This window comes from Anthonomus grandis, chromosome 2 (genome assembly GCF_022605725.1).
Source record: "Anthonomus grandis grandis chromosome 2, icAntGran1.3, whole genome shotgun sequence".
In the NCBI taxonomy this organism is placed as follows: Eukaryota; Metazoa; Arthropoda; class Insecta; order Coleoptera; family Curculionidae; genus Anthonomus; species Anthonomus grandis.
The window spans coordinates 25,378,318-25,397,828 of NC_065547.1; positions in this window are offsets into that span (position 1 = coordinate 25,378,318).

The window sequence follows — 19,511 nt, forward strand, 5'->3', positions numbered from 1 at the left end:
TATAAACGCTTTTGTAATTTTTAATTGCAATACGAATGAAAATCTAAAACGGCGCTTTTTTCTAAAAGATTTATCTTTGAGTTTAGTAAAACCGTTCCAAATGAGTAGACTGCAAAATCCGCGAATAAGTCTAGCAGTGCGACGTAAGATTTTCGATATACAGGGGGAAATTGTCCCAACAACAGTTGGAGAAGACACAAAAAGGCAAAGATTTTCCAGAAGGTGTTATAATTCCAAGAAATAAAGATCGCAAATCTTTTTACACTTGTAAGGCCTGTAATAAATTTGTTTGCCTGAGTCATGCAGCGCAAACATGCGACAACTGTAGCTCTATAGATAGTACATAAAACATAAAGCAATGTATTAGTTTATATTTTTCTTTAGTTATATGTAGTTTATACTTAATGAAAAAATATTTTCAAAATAATAATATATTTTTAATACCTGGTTACGTCTTGTTCGAAATTTTTGTAAAAATGTAGGTCTTTCGAAAATAAACGTTTAATTTTTTTTGGTTGGTTATTTGTCATGTGTTTTATTTTTATTTACTTTCAGACCAATACAAAAACATTATTTATTGATAATATTTCAAAAATGTTTAGTTTATATTCGAAACATGTTTGTTTTTTTATTGGGGTATGCTATACCCCAGCTTACCAATCTTGTGACAATTACCAACCTTACCAACAGAGGGTTAAAAATGGATGTAGTAGTCCTGATTGTGTCAATACTATTATGATTTCCCGGATGGAAACTTTAACGAATAAAACAAGGGAAACCGCTAATTCTTTCAGAGAATTATTGCCTTGATTTGCTACATAGACTTTGATAAGGTCTATAGGCTACAAGATATTGCCAGCGTCGATATCTACGGTCTATGCAGCATTATCGTACCGACTGCACCATATCTACATTCGTTTGATGAAACTTTGTTTGAGAAAATAAATATACAGGATGTCATTTTGAAAAGGTACCACCCTCTATATTTCTGCCTGTATAAAATTTAAAAATTTCCATAAAAAAGTCAAATTTAGTTTTGAGGGGGACATTTTTTAGGCTAGTTTTCAATCAAATTGCAGCGAGGGCGAGGGTGATACCTCATTTTAAAGGTCTTTTAAGTACCTTTTTAAAATTACTTCGAAGTCGACCTTTTGATTGAGAACTTTGCGAAAAATCAAGCAAACATGATAGATTTCCGCAACTAGTACTTGCGTGGTAAACACTGTAGTAGCGATTGACTAATTAGTTAAAAGGTTGTCAAACAACACAAAAAATCAAGTGTTGTGCGCTATTAAGTTTTTTTTTTTTTTTTTTAAATTGCGTTTAATCTTAAGCAAAGAACGGAAATTATTCTTATTTACGGGGAAAGTCAAAGGTGAACGCAAGAAGAACGGCAGCATTGTTTAACGAATAATATCCTAATACTCAATTTAATCATAAATATGTTTGAAAATTAATTTCTAAGTTGGTTGCAAACAAAAAATGAAGTAATCTTCGATTTTGAATGAAGCTGCACAACTAGTTTTAGTTTCAATATTTTGATTCAGTTTAGGTTCATCAAGTTTTAGGCACTTTTAATGTAGAGCCCTCTACATCATTTCGCAGTGTGTCACGTTAGGTAGGAATGTCTCACGAAACAGGAAGAAAAGCACTAAAGTTACATCAGTTTCACCCGTATAAAATGCAAAATTTTCTACAACTTTCTGACGACGATTTTGATAAAAGAATTGAGTTTTGTAAAATAATGACTAATTTTATAGAAAAAAAAACAAAATATTTTACAGAATATTTGTTTTACTGGATAAGTGTTAATTTTACATGGAAATGTCAATAAACAAAATTGTCGCTACTAGAGTAATAAAAATCCCCGAATTTTTAGTGAAGGTCACATGCCTAGTATCTAGAGAAGATAAATGTTTGGGTAGTATTCTTGGAAATTCTATTATAGGACCATTATTTATTGAAAAAAATCTAACTGATCTATTGCTGCGGCGAGTAATATGATTTTGCAAGGAAATTTAATACATTTCCAAGAAGATGGAGCTTTACCACACTATTTCCTTCCGGTTAGAGAGTGGTTAAATGATAGATTTCCTGGCAGTCGACGGGGAGCAATTGAATGGCCACCATGATCACCCGATTTATCACCTTAATTTTTTTTTATGGGGGCATTTAAAATCAATTATTTTTAAAACACAACCTAGTAATTTGGAAGATTGAAAAAGAAGAATTACAGCTGCGTGTAGAGAAATCCAGGCAGAAGATTTTAAAACTGTTAGAAAGGAGTTTGAAAGCAGACTTTATTACTGTTTGGAAAAGAATGGACAACATTTTGAACATTTTAAATAAGAAATTAAGTTACCTTATATTACTTTTTTATATTCTATTTCATTACAATAGGTATTACTTAAAAAATAAATATCTTTACGGTTTTAATTTGTTTCTTTTAAAGTATTAACAAAAAGATAAAATACGTGGTAGTTTTGAAAAGGTAATTAAAATACCTTTAAAATGAGATATAACTCGGCCCCCTTTTCCATTTAAGATTTTATTTGATTGGCTGCTGCAATTTAATTGTAAACTAACCTTAAAAAAGTCTCCCTCAAAAATAAATTTGACGTATTTTTGGAAATTTTTAAATTTTATAAGGGGCAGAAATAGAGAGGGTGGTACCTTTTTAAATTGACACCCTGTATATTCAAATGCAAGGAAAAATTATATCCTGTAGTTTTTTTAAGAATGAAACAGATAATTAATTTTTCCAAGTCCTAATCCAATGAACCCTGAACATTAGCAATAATTAACAGGACTTTGAACTTATTTTACTTAATTGGTGTGGCTTATCTAGTTCATGATAAATTACACTTCTAAATTCATTGAGTCAGACAATCCTATCCTCCCTTTCCAGATCAGTCTCTTGTATAAATTCAACATCCATTTATAATCCGAACATCAGACATCTTCATATTACCTGCAGACAAGCAGCGAAGTTTCTTATCTGCGTCCCCCACAAATCCTCTGGAGGGCGCCCGAGGGGCGGAATCTGGCCCCAATTTAAATAATTCGATTGAATTAGATGGATGTTAGGGTTGGAAGATTTCAGCCCTCTTGTTTTGAACGAACAAAAAATTATATTTAAAGTTTACGCGAGACGCTGCTGATGGTGAGTGATGGATCGTAGCGCTCGCGTGAGCCAATTAAGTAATTATTTTACGAGGGTTTTAGTAATTACCCAGTGTTGGTATGATGTTAATAAGTTACGTAGGAAGTTTCAAGAGTAATTATGTTGTAGTTTAATATACACAACAAGGGGTAGTTTTTACCAGTCAGCAACATAGTTAGGATTTCGTTTAACTAATTATAAAACATGGGATGCTTATATGTCTTAAAAATCTTAAAATAAGCAAGGTATGTAAGTAGATACTATGTAGTTGGCATAGAAAAAACTAAATGTTTTTTTCAAAAGGATGTAAAAACAAAATATAATTACCGTAAGATAAATCTGTAGGCTAACTTTAAACTAAATAAATAATATATTAAGAAACTATTGTTAAACTTATATTGTATTAAACTAAAAGCCTTAGAGAGAGATAAAAGCCTGACATTTATCGCTTGATTTGCAACAATTCAAAGCAATAATGAAAGTAAAGGCACTAAAGTCTCTACAAAATCAACAATAGCCTTGAATTGGCTCGTGTAATACAGTTTTTAAAAAATGCAACTACAATGAACAATTACCGCCCTATCTTTAAATTTTTATTAAGAAATCGACTTCACCAAAACTTTTATCAATAGTAATCAAGTTTATAGATTTGGTTTATCCGCTACCAGTTGGTTTATTTGTTGAGTATGTTCAGCGATTGTTTGAGATGAAACATTATTGTCGGGCAACATTCTTTGACCTAACAAAGCAGTTATATATAATTTTAATACCAACAACCAAAATTCAATATATTCTTACTTAACTGACCCATATCAGTCTGTTTCGTGACAAAAGAACTGCAGCTAATGCAAGGAATGGTTTTTCAGGGATCAGGCCTAGTTCTTTCTGTTTTCTTTGTCATTAAGCGAAATAGTATTTGTAATCGTATTGTATGTGTAGATGACACAATACTGCTGAATTTAAGCAAAAGTTTTGACATTCTGAGGGCGTCATATCAGAGAAGGATATGACTGCTTGGTTTCACTCCAATAGATATAATATTTAGTCACTCTTCTTCTCACTGCGACCTTTGATGATGATCAAAGGTCTCATTAAGATGATAATAAAAATAATTAAATTTTTATGTATCTGCGTTGGAGCCAAATTAACTTAGAAAGCTCATAAGCTTACTTAGCCAACTGCATTAATAGAAGCTTTTCATTAATTCGAAATTTAAGGGACATTCATATGAGTTTCCTTTCTGCCTATTACAGCTACTTTTATTTGCATCTTTTACTTAGAACATTGGTTGTTTCGGAGTAGGCGCACCATCGACATAGGGTGTAGAATGGATATTTTGTTGATAAACATGCTTAGTATTCCATGTTGCTAGTGATTACTCACTTTTAACAGAAGAAAATAAAGAATAAAATTCATTTAATAACCAAAACTATTTTGTACTATATTTATACTAATCACTAATAATAATTAATATTCTTGACTTGGCTTCTTTAAATCGCCAAATTTCCACACAGAACACCAACGTTGTAAATTTCGTTCGAAGATGGCAACTGCGCACGTCGTTTACGGTTGAATAGTGTCACAGAAAATCCGCCTTTAGAAAAGAAAGTTAAATGGAAAGAGCGTGTTGGGTTGTTTTGGGTTTTTTGGATTGATTGGTTTGAGGTTGTGCGCTCGAACGTAAGATGGCGCGGAACGTAATTTTGCGATATGTTGCAGAAGCTGTTTTGTTTCATTAATTTTCCGATAAATGAGGCGTTCTGTATTTTTTAACTTGGGTTTTTCCCGATTGGCTTTCTCTTCTCGCTGCCATTGTCATCGCCATCTTAACGTCATATGTCATTCGATTTCAATATTTTCGCTGTAAACGTTTAATTGAGAGATGCTTAATTGAGAAGTTAATAAACACTATAAACTTGTTACCCCAATTAATATTTAGTGTCCAGTGCCTGTCAAACAAAATTAGTGCTCTTCACAAAATAGGAATTATAATAGCTACCTATTTATAGCTACTATTATAGCTACCTATTTATAAATCCAATAATCTTGGATACCCCAGTGGTGTACTTTCTCGTGTGTTGTGTGTTGGTCATCTAAAACTTTACTTTTTACATTGGCTATTAACTTTTTATTATCAAGATTGAAATACTATTTAGATCATTTCACAAAATGTCTATGTTTATGGGTGACGTAAAGGCAAAACATAAATGCTATATCCCAGGCTACATAGACCTATATTCTAGCCACTTCGTTTTTCCAAGAGATGCCAAATATACAGGGTGTTTCAGAACTATGGGATTAAACTTCTGGGGGTTGTTCAGTGCAACAAAAGAATCCATTTGAATATAGGAACCCATGTCCGGAAATGCGTCACTACGCCACTACGACCCTAAGACGCGTTAAAATCTATAAAAAACATTAATTACCTAAATAGGATCTGCTGCATTTATTTTTACCTTTGGTACATGATACCATAACAACAATTGTTTAAAACCAACCCTTATCAATGTCCATTCTCAATGTCATGTTTAAAAATTTTATAGCTTACAATTTTTAAACATTTATTGCTAATGAAAAACTTTACCAATCAAGAATTGGCGGTTATGCATTTGGCATACGGAGCAACAAACTGCAATGCACGAGCAGCATCACGGTTGTATCATGAACGTTATCCCGAACGACAGCATCCTGGATTCAAAAAGTTTATTGCGGTTCATCGGCGGCTCGCTGAGACAGGCATGTTTAAGACCAAGATGCATGATACTGGTGTTGCTCGAATCGTAAGAACGGTCGAATTTGAAGAAGAGGTGCTTCAGCGAGTTGCCGATGAACCATCAAATAGCACACGTGACATCGCTAAGAATATGAATACGAGTAACGCTTCTGGCGGGTACTACACGAGCAACAACTCCATCCTTATCACTTCCAGAAAGTTCAAGGTATGACTGCAGCCGATTATCATCCTAGAGTTCAATTTTACCGATGGCTTCTAGATCACATCATTGCACAACCAAATTTTTTACGATATATTTTGTGGACCGATGAAGCCTCTTTCACAAGAGACGGTATTTTTAATAGTAGGAATAGCCATGTTTGGGACGAAGAAAATCCTTATGCAATTTTTCCAAGAAAACATCAGAATCGTTGGTCTGTCAACGTATGGGCAGGCATTATTGATGATTATTTAATTGGGCCATACCTTCTACCGGAATGGTCAACAGGACCTATTTATCTGCGTTTCTTGGAGAAGGTTCTCCCAGAACTCCTTGAAAATGTTCCACTAAACGTTAGACTCTCTATATGGTTTCAGCATGATGGAGCGCCGGCTCACTTTGCTGTACAAGTACGCGAGTATTTGGCTCAGCGGTTTGGGCACCGTTGGATTGCCAGAGGTGGAGCAGTTTCTCGGCCTCCTAGGTCACCCGATTTAACGTTGCTCGATTTTTTCTTGTGGGGACATGTAAAGTCTTTAGTCTACGAAACTCAAGTAGAATCAGAGCTAGACTTAATTAGACGAATAACAGCAGCATTTGAAATTATTCAAAACGAGGATCAAGTTTTTAATGCAGTCCGCCGAAATCATGTGCGGCGTTTAAATCGGTGTATTGAGGTTGGAGGAGGACATTTTGAACAATTGTTGTGATGGTATCATATACAAAAGGTAAAAATAAGTGCATCATCCTATTTAGGTAATTAATATTTTTTCTAAATTTAAACGCGTCTTAGGGCCGTAGTGGCGTAGTGACACATTTCCGGACATGGGTTCCTATACTCAAATAGATTCTACTGTTGCACTGAACAACCCCTAGAAGTTTGATCCCATAGTTCTTAAACACCCTGTAGACAGCAATGGATAATTAATATTAAAAATCAAACTAGAGAAAGAGAAAAGATTCAAGAAAAGAAAGAAAAAAGAAATAATTCAAACAAAACAATTTGTGCCATTCATTTTGCTCCAGAATTCATTCTACCCCCAATCATCAGACCAAAACACTAAGTATCAAAGCACTTAGAGAGGATAGGTTGTACCAGGCGATCCATTAAGGGTATGACGGGGTAGCATATTTCAGAATCTGTATAATATATAACATAAATTTACATGGATGTAGCCATATTTTCTAATTATTATTCTTTTGTAGTACTGAACATAATTTTATGTCTAAAAAGAATATTGGTGTTTTTTCTTAATGTAATATTAAATTAAAATATTTTTAAATTACCACACTCACGATGCCTTAAAAAATTTTATTAATCCAATAAAAAAAATTAATTCACACATTTTTTTTAAATTTAATTATTAAAACAGCAGCCAGAAGCGAAAGCAAATTGGGAAAACCCCTAATAAAACATACAGTGCCTCTATCTATCGGAGAATCAATGAAACAAAACAGCTTCTGTACTGTACGGAAAGCGATGACGTGCCGCGCCATCTTTTGATCGAGCGGACAACTTAAGACAAGTCGACACATTCGTTCCATTCCATTCACTTTTATTTCTAAAGGGAGATGTTCTGTGGATAGTGTTTTCGTATCGTATTAGTATACAGAGCTGGGATTCTAAAATCACGACTCGATCTCGATACCATCACGATTTTGAATTCGATCGCGACTCAGTCGTGACGAGAAAGGTGATTCTTAATTTCAATCCTCGGCTAAACCGTAGTCGATCGATAGTTCTAGCCTGGACACTTATCCCCGCTTCCATCGATACCTCACAACAGAAGCCGAAATCATGCGAGGCGACGACCGCATCGCGATGGCAAAAATTCCGCGCTGGGGCACATATTTTGCATTGATTCGAAATAATATTTTACTGCAGTTATTATTGTAGTTTATAGTAAGATTACGCATTTAAAATTTTAAACTACCAAACTATTTTGATACTCGCTTTGAGTTTCAAAAAGAATAAAAATTCGGTATTTAAATTAGGTGGGTAAATTAACAATTTTATTTTTAACTTACATTTTACAATCTTAATTGTATTTAAAATAATGCCTACCTCTTGCTGCATTCCTGTTTAAGCTCAGAAAAAATTAAAATGGATTTAAATTTTTTTTGTTTTTTTTGATTATCTTCGGAATCATTCAAATTTTAGATTTTTTAAATAAGCAACAAAAATTTGCCGTAGGTACCTACCTAATTTTGTTTTCGGCATTAACATTTTTACGAAAAAATAATACAGCAATGCAAAAACTTTCCCATAGCAACCAAGATAACCCACAAAAGTGTCAAGAATAAGTTTTTCAAAAATTGTTTTTTTTTTCAATAATCTTCAAAATCACATAAAATATAATATATATTTTTTTTTATATGGCATATTCTTTTACAAGTAAATAATGTGCAACTTTGGGGTAAATTATCCATTTTCGTATTTTGAGGGTAGACGAATTTGAAACACCGTTTATGTATATTTCTCCAATAAAATAAATAATAAAAAATATTTAAAACATTTATCATATACCTAAAAATACGTAATAATAAAAAAAATATATTATCTTGTAAAATGTAAAATATTAGGTCCCGCGGTATCTCCACTTAGTCGTTCCACTGTACGGCGTGCGCCACCAAATCTCGGCCTCAATTTTGACCGGAGTAATGTTAGCAACGGAATACCAGCAACGGCGGTTGTCGGGTGGTCACGAGTCGCGCGCGATGTCGAAGCGGCGCTTATGAAAATTGATAGTTTATTTACCACATGCAAAACTTTAGATGCATTAAAACTTCCATTAGATGCATTTTCTCAACGCAAAAAATTCCTCTTTACTAATTTTATTATGTCGGCACAATTAAAAAAATTATAAAAAATTTTATCGGAAAAAAATTATTTTAAACTCGATATAAGTCGTTTAAAAAGCAAAAAAAACACCGTTGGTATGGTAGCAATTTGAGGATTTTTTTAGGGATGACAAATCAATATCTCTACTAACTTCCTGGATATACCGTTTGAGAAAGTCAACCAATTTAAAAAAACTACTTTTTCTAAACTAATTTTTTTACTATGATAAAAGAAGAGTCCAAATTCGGTATATTCGACATTTGAAGGGTAAAAAAACACCGTTGCTAAGGGCAAAAAATTAGGATTATTTTAAGAATGATAACACGGTATCTGTAGATACTTACTATGTATGTCTTTTCAAAAAGCCGACGTATTTTAAAACACTAGAATTTTTTTAGGTTTGATAAAAAAATAGACCAAATTCGGTATATTCGACATTTGAAGGGTAAAAAAACACCGTTGCTACGGGTAAAAAATTAAGATTTTTTTAAGAATGATAATACGGTATCTGTAGATACTTACTATGTATGTCTTTTCAAAAAGCCGACGTATTTTAAAAAACTAGAATTTTTTTAGTTTGATAAAAAAATAGACCAAATTCGATATATTCGACATTTGAAGGGTAAAAAAACACCGTTGCTACGGGTAAAAAATTAAGATTTTTTTAAGAATGATAATACGGTATCTGTAGATACTTACTATGTATGTCTTTTCAAAAAGCCGACGTATTTTAAAAAACTAGAATTTTTTTAGTTTGATAAAAAAATAGACCAAATTCGGCATATTCGACATTTGAAGGGTAAAAAAACACCGTTGCTACGGGTAAAAAATTAAGATTTTTTTATGAATGATAATACGGTATCTGTAGATACTTACTATGTTTGTCTTTTCAAAAAGCCGACGTATTTTAAAAAACTAGAATTTTTTTAGTTTGATAAAAAAATAGACCAAATTCGGTATATTCGATATTTGAAGGGTAAAAAACACCGTTGCTACGGGTAAAAAATTAAGATTTTTTTATGAATGATAATACGGTATCTGTAGATACTTACTATGTATGTCTTTTCAAAAAGCCGACGTATTTTAAAAAACTAGAATTTTTTTAGTTTGATAAAAAAATAGACCAAATTCGGTATATTCGACATTTGAAGGGTAAAAAACACCGTTGCTACGGGTAAAAAATTAAGATTTTTTTATGAATGATAATACGGCATCTGTAGATACTTACTATGTATGTCTTTTCAAAAAGCCGACGTATTTTAAAAAACTAGAATTTTTTTAGTTTGATAAAAAAATAGACCAAATTCGGTATATTCGACATTTGAAGGGTAAAAAACACCGTTGCTACGGGTAAAAAATTAAGATTTTTTTATGAATGATAATACGGCATCTGTAGATACTTACTATGTATGTCTTTTCAAAAAGCCGACGTATTTTTAAAAACTAGAATTTTTTTAGTTTGATAAAAAAATAGACCAAATTCGGTATATTCGACATTTGAAGGGTAAAAAAACACCGTTGCTACGGGTAAAAAATTAAGATTTTTTTATGAATGATAATACAGTATCTGTAAATACTTACTATGTATGTCTTTTCGAAAAGCCGACGTATTTTAAAAAACTAGAATTTTTTTAGTTTGATAAAAAATAGACCAAATTCGGTATATTCGACATTTGAAGGGTAAAAAACACCGTTGCTAGGGGTAAAAAATTAAGAATTTTGTTATGAATGATAATACAGTATCTGTAAATACTTACTATGTATGACTTTTCAAAAAGCCGACGTATTTTTAAAAACTAGAATTTTTTTAGTTTGATAAAAAAATAGACCAAATTCGGTATATTCGATATTTGAAGGGTAAAAAAAACACCGTTGCTACGGGTAAAAAATTAAGATTTTTTTATGAATGATAATACGGTATCTGTAGATACTTACTATGTATGTCTTTTCGAAAAGCCGACGTATTTTAAAAAACTAGAATTTTTTTAGTTTGATAAAAAAATAGACCAAATTCGGTATATTCGACATTTGAAGGGTAAAAAAACACCGTTGCTACGGGTAAAAAATTAAGATTTTTTTAAGAATGATAATACGGTATCTGTAGATACTTACTATGTATGTCTTTTCAAAAAGCCGACGTATTTTAAAAAACTAGAATTTTTTTAGTTTGATAAAAAAATAGACCAAATTCGGCATATTCGACATTTGAAGGGTAAAAAAACACCGTTGCTACGGGTAAAAAATTAAGATTTTTTTATGAATGATAATACGGTATCTGTAGATACTTACTATGTATGTCTTTTCAAAAAGCCGACGTATTTTAAAAAACTAGAATTTTTTTAGTTTGATAAAAAAATAGACCAAATTCGGTATATTCGACATTTGAAGGGTAAAAAACACCGTTGCTACGGGTAAAAAATTAAGATTTTTTTATGAATGATAATACGGTATCTGTAGATACTTACTATGTATGTCTTTTCAAAAAGCCGACGTATTTTAAAAAACTAGAATTTTTTTAGTTTGATAAAAAAATAGACCAAATTCGGTATATTCGACATTTGAAGGGTAAAAAACACCGTTGCTACGGGTAAAAAATTAAGATTTTTTTATGAATGATAATACGGCATCTGTAGATACTTACTATGTATGTCTTTTCAAAAAGCCGACGTATTTTAAAAAACTAGAATTTTTTTAGTTTGATAAAAAAATAGACCAAATTCGGTATATTCGACATTTGAAGGGTAAAAAACACCGTTGCTACGGGTAAAAAATTAAGATTTTTTTATGAATGATAATACGGCATCTGTAGATACTTACTATGTATGTCTTTTCAAAAAGCCGACGTATTTTTAAAAACTAGAATTTTTTTAGTTTGATAAAAAAATAGACCAAATTCGGTATATTCGACATTTGAAGGGTAAAAAAACACCGTTGCTACGGGTAAAAAATTAAGATTTTTTTATGAATGATAATACAGTATCTGTAAATACTTACTATGTATGTCTTTTCGAAAAGCCGACGTATTTTAAAAAACTAGAATTTTTTTAGTTTGATAAAAAATAGACCAAATTCGGTATATTCGATATTTGAAGGGTAAAAAAACACCGTTGCTACGGGTAGAAAATTAACATTTTTTTATGAATGATAATACAGTATCTGTAAATACTTACTATGTATGTTTTTTTTTTTAAAAAAGCCGACGTATTTTTAAAAACTAGAATTTTTTTAGTTTGATAAAAAAATAGACCAAATTCGTTATATTCGATATTTGAAGGGTAAAAAAACACCGTTGCTACGGGTAGAAAATTAAGATTTTTTTATAAATGATAATACGGTATCTGTAGATACTTACTATGTATGTCTTTTCGAAAAACCGACGTATTTTTAAAAACTAGAATTTTTTTAGTTTGGTAAAAAAATAGACCAAATTCGGTATATTCGACATTTGAAGGGTAAAAAAACACCGTTGCTACGGGTAAAAAATTAAGATTTTTTTACGAATGATAATACGGTATCTGTAGATACTTACTATGTATGTCTTTTCGAAAAGCCGACGTATTTTAAAAAACTAGAATTTTTTTAGTTTGATAAAAAAATAGACCAAATTCGGTATATTCGACATTTGAAGGGTAAAAAAACACCGTTGCTACGGGTAAAAAATTAAGATTTTTTTATGAATGATAATACAGTATCTGTAAATACTTACTATGTATGTCTTTTCGAAAAACCGACGTATTTTTAAAAACTATAATTTTTTTAGTTTGATAAAAAAATAGACCAAATTCGGTATATTCGACATTTGAAGGGTAAAAAAACACCGTTGCTACGGGTAAAAAATTAAGATTTTTTTACGAATGATAATACGGTATCTGTAGATACTTACTATGTATGTCTTTTCGAAAAGCCGACGTATTTTAAAAAACTAGAATTTTTTTAGTTTGATAAAAGAATAGACCAAATTCGGTATTTTCGACAATTGGAGGGTAAAATAACACCGTTGCGTATAGGATTAATATTTTTAGGAATTCCAATTCAACATGTATAGTTATTTGAGTACTCTATAAGCTGTTTAAGAGGGTAAAGGAACACTTTTGCTGTGAGTGAAAATTAGGTTTTTTTAGGGCTGATAATTTAATATCTACCTTTTGTATGTCATAAAAGCCAACACAGCATATTTTGAAAAACTAGAATTAATTTCTACTGATGAATGAACGAACTAATTTTGCTAGATTTAGCACGTAAAGGTATAAAACACCTTTGCTCCAGGTATAATTTTCTGAATATAAAATTAAATTTTCTGTTTTAAGTTCTTTTTTAAATCTTCCGTAAGTGTGTACGCAGTGGAAATTTTGTTGTCTAGAATTTTAATTTGGCCACATTGTTTTTTTGTGATTGAGACGCTTACGCCAAACACGCGGATCGTTCAGATCCTGCTAATAAGTTATTCCAAGCGTGTGTGCGAAAAAGAGACAGCTGATGCAATTGCGTAATGTTTAAGGTAAGGCAATGCGTTTGTTGTTACACTAAAGGATGCCGACGCGTGTGTTCATTGGGTTTATTCTATAACGAACGCTTTATTATAACTTTTGTTTTTAATTTACGTAAATTTGTTTTATTTTCCTTTGTTTTACTATTTACTCTACTATTTTTTAGTTACTAATTATTAATTTAACATATTTTTATTTATTTTAATTTCTATTTGCTTCTCTTACAAATTCTTTTAATGAATTACACATGTCAGATACTCTTGGTAGTTTATTTAATAAAAAGAAAATGTTTTTAATATCTTATTACCTAGTGGTTCAATTAATGCCAATTAAGGCCAAATTCGTACAAAAAAAAAGGAAATTTTTATATAATAAGTGTAATAATTGTAGAGGTTCTTTTGAGATCACAATAACACAATTTAAAGCTAAATAATGATTTTAGAATTAATATTGTTAAATTTATAGAGCGTCAGTACGCATATTACTTAAAAGAAAGAACTAAAAAAAGTTATAATGCTTATTTGTTTTTTGTAAAGTCGTATCGCATCAAAAAATACACATAGAACATACATATATGGTTATTGTGGCCATTATTATTGTGAATCTTTTAAACTTGTTTGTCATTTAAGAAATTACAAAGAAGAATGCTCGAATTATATTTCTAATGTGTTTAGTTCTAATTTTAATTTTAAACATGCTGATTATTTGACTGGGCAAGTAAGGAACTGAAAGAACTTTATTAGCGACTCATTTTAGGGATATATATGACTTCTTTATAAATAAAAATAAAAAATATTTAAAAACCTAATAATATTTTCAATTTGACAAGAAATTTGCAGGCAAATAAAAGTGATGGGGTCTATAAAAATATTACGGCGGAATTTTTATCACAACTTGATCGCAAATCTGATAATCGCTTTGATATTTTATGGGTACCATCATCTGGAGTATATTCAGTTTACTGGCAAACATCTTACTGTATATATTTTCAGCAAAAAACAAAATGACTTCTTAATATCCTCTATTCGGAAATCCAACCAGAAAGGTCATTTTACATTTAGATGCCACTGGTAGTATTGTCCAACATCATGTTTCAGATAGCAAAGCGATTTTTTTTGAAAACAGAATTTTGTATTATACGGTAGGAGTAAGAGTAGGGTTCGCTAAAGAGGGAAATGAATGCGTATCTCCAGTTTTTAAAATGATTTGATCCCAGCGAGATTATGTAACAATTCAAACTGGCTCAATAAATTTACATTTTTTTTTGATAAATATAGCGGACAATGGCCAATTTTTTATACGGTTTTAACTGATTTTTCTTTAGCAGAAATTCATGCAGTATTTTTATTATTTAACAAAATAAGTTTATTACAATATATTAATGATTTTTGGTTTAATTATAGGGTCAGAGTAAGAATATCAAATTTAGAATCTAATAATATTACAAAATACCCAAACCAATGCACGAAATCTTTAATATTTGCAACATTAAAAGCAGCCGCAACAGTTTTCCCTAACAAAACTTAAATATTATACTAAAATGTTTATTAAATATAATTAAGAAAATTTTCATAATGTGCACAACAAATCTGAATAGGAGTAACTGGACTATTGACATGTTTATTATACAGGGTGTCTCACGACGAATAAACGCGATCGATGTCTCGGAGACTAATTTTTCAAAAATTTTGAAAATTTGGCAACATCGCACAGTCGATGGGGGCCACACAACGAAAATATTTTGACAGTTGTGACGTTTCCGGTTATACCGGAAGTAGGTGTCAACTTCGTTATTTTTAATGGAATACCCTGTATATTTTTACATTTTTGGCTTCTACGTGAAATTCTAGGTATATTTTGTGTATAATGTCCTATACCTAAGTGTAACCGTTTTTGAGATATTTTTAATTTCATGTGAAAAACTATGTTTATAAGCCCTAACATAATTACCGATTACTCCCTTTTAGTAGTCTTCATTTATTGGTTAGTTTCGGTTTTATTTTAAAGCAAGAACCACTTTAAAAGACTATTTTAATATTTGGCTTAAAAAAAGGTATAGGGGGGTCAAAAACTAGCATTAAAAATTGAAATGAAAAAATCATTAAAAGTCAACGTTTTTAAATGAAAACCCCTTATTTTTATAATTTTTTCATAAAGATAATTAAAAATAAGGTTAACTTTATATAAGGTTATCTAGTCCAAAAATTGATAGTTTTTGAAGTATTGGCAGTTTAAATTTGGCCTAATGTTAAAAGCCGTATAATAGTAGTACACGGCTTAAGGATTGTTGATTCGTTGACCATGACGGTTGTCATAGTAACCGCTACAAGCAACAGTAAGATAATGAATTATAACAGAAATGTACACTTTTTAATTACTTATACATTTAATGCATAATTATAATCCATTGTCTTACTGCCGCTTCCAGCGGTTACTATGACAACCGTCATGATCAACTAATCAACAATCCTTGAGCCGTGTATCTATACGGCTTTTAACATCAGGCCAAATTAGGCCTTCATCGACTGTGCCCTGTTGCCAAATTTTCAAAATTTTTGAAAAATTAGTCTCCGAGACATCGATCGCGTCTATTCGTCGTGAGACACCCTGTATAATAAACATGTCAATAGTCCAGTTACTTCTATTCAGATTTGTTGTGCACATTATGAAAATTTTCTTAATTATATTTAATGAACATTTTAGTATAATATTTAAGTTTTGTTAGGGAAAACTGTTGCGGCTGCTTTTAATGTTGCAAATATTAAAGATTTCGTGCATTGGTTTGGGTATTTTGTAATATTATTAGATTCTAAATTTGATATTCTTACTCTTACCTTTGCTGAACAAAAGCTGTTGGAATTTATTTTTTTTAATGGAAGCACCTATTGTTTTAAAATACTGATTTGGAAAAAAATTTAACAGAATCCCAAGAAACAAAGCAAACAAAAAACTAAAATTTTTTTTAAAAATCCTTATTTTATTTTATATTTTTTTAAATATTTTATTTTAATCCGAGAAATGGTTAATTTACAAATGTGCAATGGCGGTGTTAGTAAATTAAATATTTTTTTTAATCCGACATTGTTATCGTATATTATTTAACATTACTTTTCTTACCTACCTCTTTGGTTATCTGTTCTTACTAGAGGTCGTTCCAGCAATGCAAGAGGAAAAAATTATTTCAACTATATAAAAAATTATCTCTTGCATAAAGAACTTCGAAAAAAACCCGTAGTGGATTCTGTAGAAATGTTAGAGAATATGTATTGTCCTGCCATAAGACTATAATGTTAGAAATAAATACAAAATCTTGCGCTGTAAATAAAAGAACAATTGAAATACCGGATGAAAAATGGTGCAAGCGAGTTCGAAGGAAAGATTTATACTATAAGATATCAGGAAGTAGAAAAATACTAAGCCTTAAACAGTTCTCAAATACACACATGAATTCTTCAATTGTCGAAAATACCAATTTGGTCTATTCTTTTATCATACTAAAAAAATTCTAGTTTTTTAAAATACGTCGGCTTTTCGAAAAGACATACATAGTAAGTATCTACAGATACCGTATTATCATTCATAAAAAAATCTTAATTTTTTACCCCTAGCAACGGTGTTTTTTTACCCTTCAAATGTCGAATATACCGAATTTGGTCTATTTTTTTATCAAACTAAAAAAATTCTAGTTTTTTAAAATACGTCGGCTTTTTAAAAAGACATACATAGTAAGTTTTTACAGATACCGTATTATCATTCTTAAAAAAGTCTTAATTTTTTACCCCTAGCAACGGTGTTTTTTTACCCTTCAAATGTCGAATATACCGAATTTGGTCTATTTTTTTATCAAACTAAAAAAATTCTAGTTTTTTAAAATACGTCGGCTTTTTGAAAAGACATACATAGTAAGTTTTTACAGATACCGTATTATCATTCATAAAAAAATCTTAATTTTTTACCCCTAGCAACGGTGTTTTTTTACCCTTCAAATGTCGAATATACCGAATTTGGTCTATTTTTTTATCAAACTAAAAAAATTCTAGTTTTTTAAAATACGTCGGCTTTTTGAAAAGACATACATAGTAAGATTTTACAGATACCGTATTATCATTCATAAAAAAATCTTAATTTTTTACCCCTAGCAACGGTGTTTTTTTACCCTTCAAATGTCGAATATACCGAATTTGGTCTATTTTTTTATCAAACTAAAAAAATTCTAGTTTTTTAAAATACGTCGGCTTTTTAAAAAGACATACATAGTAAGTTTTTACAGATACCGTATTATCATTCTTAAAAAAATAATAATTTTTTACCCCTAGCAACGGTGTTTTTTTACCCTTCAAATGTCGAATATACCGAATTTGGTCTATTTTTTTATCAAACTAAAAAAATTCTAGTTTTTTAAAATACGTCGGCTTTTTGAAAAGACATACATAGTAAGTTTTTACAGATACCGTATTATCATTCATAAAAAAATCTTAATTTTTTACCCCTAGCAACGGTGTTTTTTTACCCTTCAAATGTCGAATATACCAAATTTGGTCTATTTTTTTATCAAACTAAAAAAATTCTAGTTTTTTAAAATACGTCGGCTTTTTGAAAAGACATACACAGTAAGTATCTACAGATACCGTATTCTCATTCATAAAAAAATATTAATTTTTTACCCGTAGCAACGGTGTTTTTTTACCCTTCAAATGTCGAATATACCGAATTTGGTCTATTTTTTTATCAAACTAAAAAAATTCTAGTTTTTTAAAATACGTCGGCTTTTCGAAAAGACATACATAGTAAGTATCTACAGATACCGTGTTATCATTCTTAAAAAAATCCTAATTTTTTACCCGTAGCAACGGTGTTTTTTTACCCTTCAAATGTCGAATATACCGAATTTGGACTCTTCTTTTATCATAGTAAAAAAATTAGTTTAGAAAAACTAGTTTTTTAAAATTGGTTGACTTTCTCAAACGGTATATCCAGTAAGTTAGTAGAGATATTGAGTTGTCATCCCTAAAAAAATCCTCAAATTGCTACCATACCAACGGTGTTTTTTTTGCTTTTTAAACGACTTATATCGAGTTTAAAATAATTTTTTCCGATAAAATTTTTCATAATTTTTTTAATTGTGCCGACATAATAAAATTAGTAAAGAGGAATTTTTTGCGTTGAGAAAATGCATCTAATGGAAGTTTTAATGCATCTAAAGTTTTGCATGTGTTAAATAAACTATCAATTTTCATAAGCGCCGCTTCGACATCGCGCGCGACTCGTGACCACCCGGCAACCGCCGTTGCTGGTATTCCGTTGTTAACATTACTCCGGTATTTTATTTTATATTATATTATACATTTTTAAGTAATTATTTTTCAGTAAAAATTAAATAATAACTGTATTAAAGAAAAACATTGTTTTATTTCCATTATTATGATTATTGGAGTACATGAACCCATTTAGATATGTATGTGAAATATAGCTAAAGAATTTTATTTTATCCTGTTGATCTGATGCTAACACCTAATCAAAAAGTAACCTTTATGATTCGGTGTTTGCTATGGATTTTGCGATTAAATAATAACATGAGATTTCTTATTAAATGAAATTTGAATTTTTGCGCCCTAATTTGGCCACGTCCTTCTACCATTTTGATTGGTCCAATTAGTTACGTCAAACTGTTAAATTACTTACAATGGCCTCCGTTGCCAAGCGAGAGGACGCTAGCTGATTTGTCACAAGAATTTCGATCAGTTTGTATGCAACCACCACTTTTCTATAAAATAGATTAGTTAAATAATAACGTCTCTTTAAAAGTTTATTGATAGAACTTTCTTCTATGTTCTTCTCTTAATAGCCTTTTCTAAACATCCTAACGTTTCTTCAAGACTAGTTTTTTCTCTGGATTTAATTGTATACTACTTCCTATCTTGACGTATGTATGTATTTTATTTTTGTTTTAATCCGTTATTGTAGTGACCCAATTTAATTGTTTTGAGTTTTAAGGATTAAGCTGGATGTAGGGTTAAGTAAAATTCTAGCCGCTTAAATCTTTTTTTCTTTATTGCCAATGTTTCGGCCTATATTAGCCCTTCTTC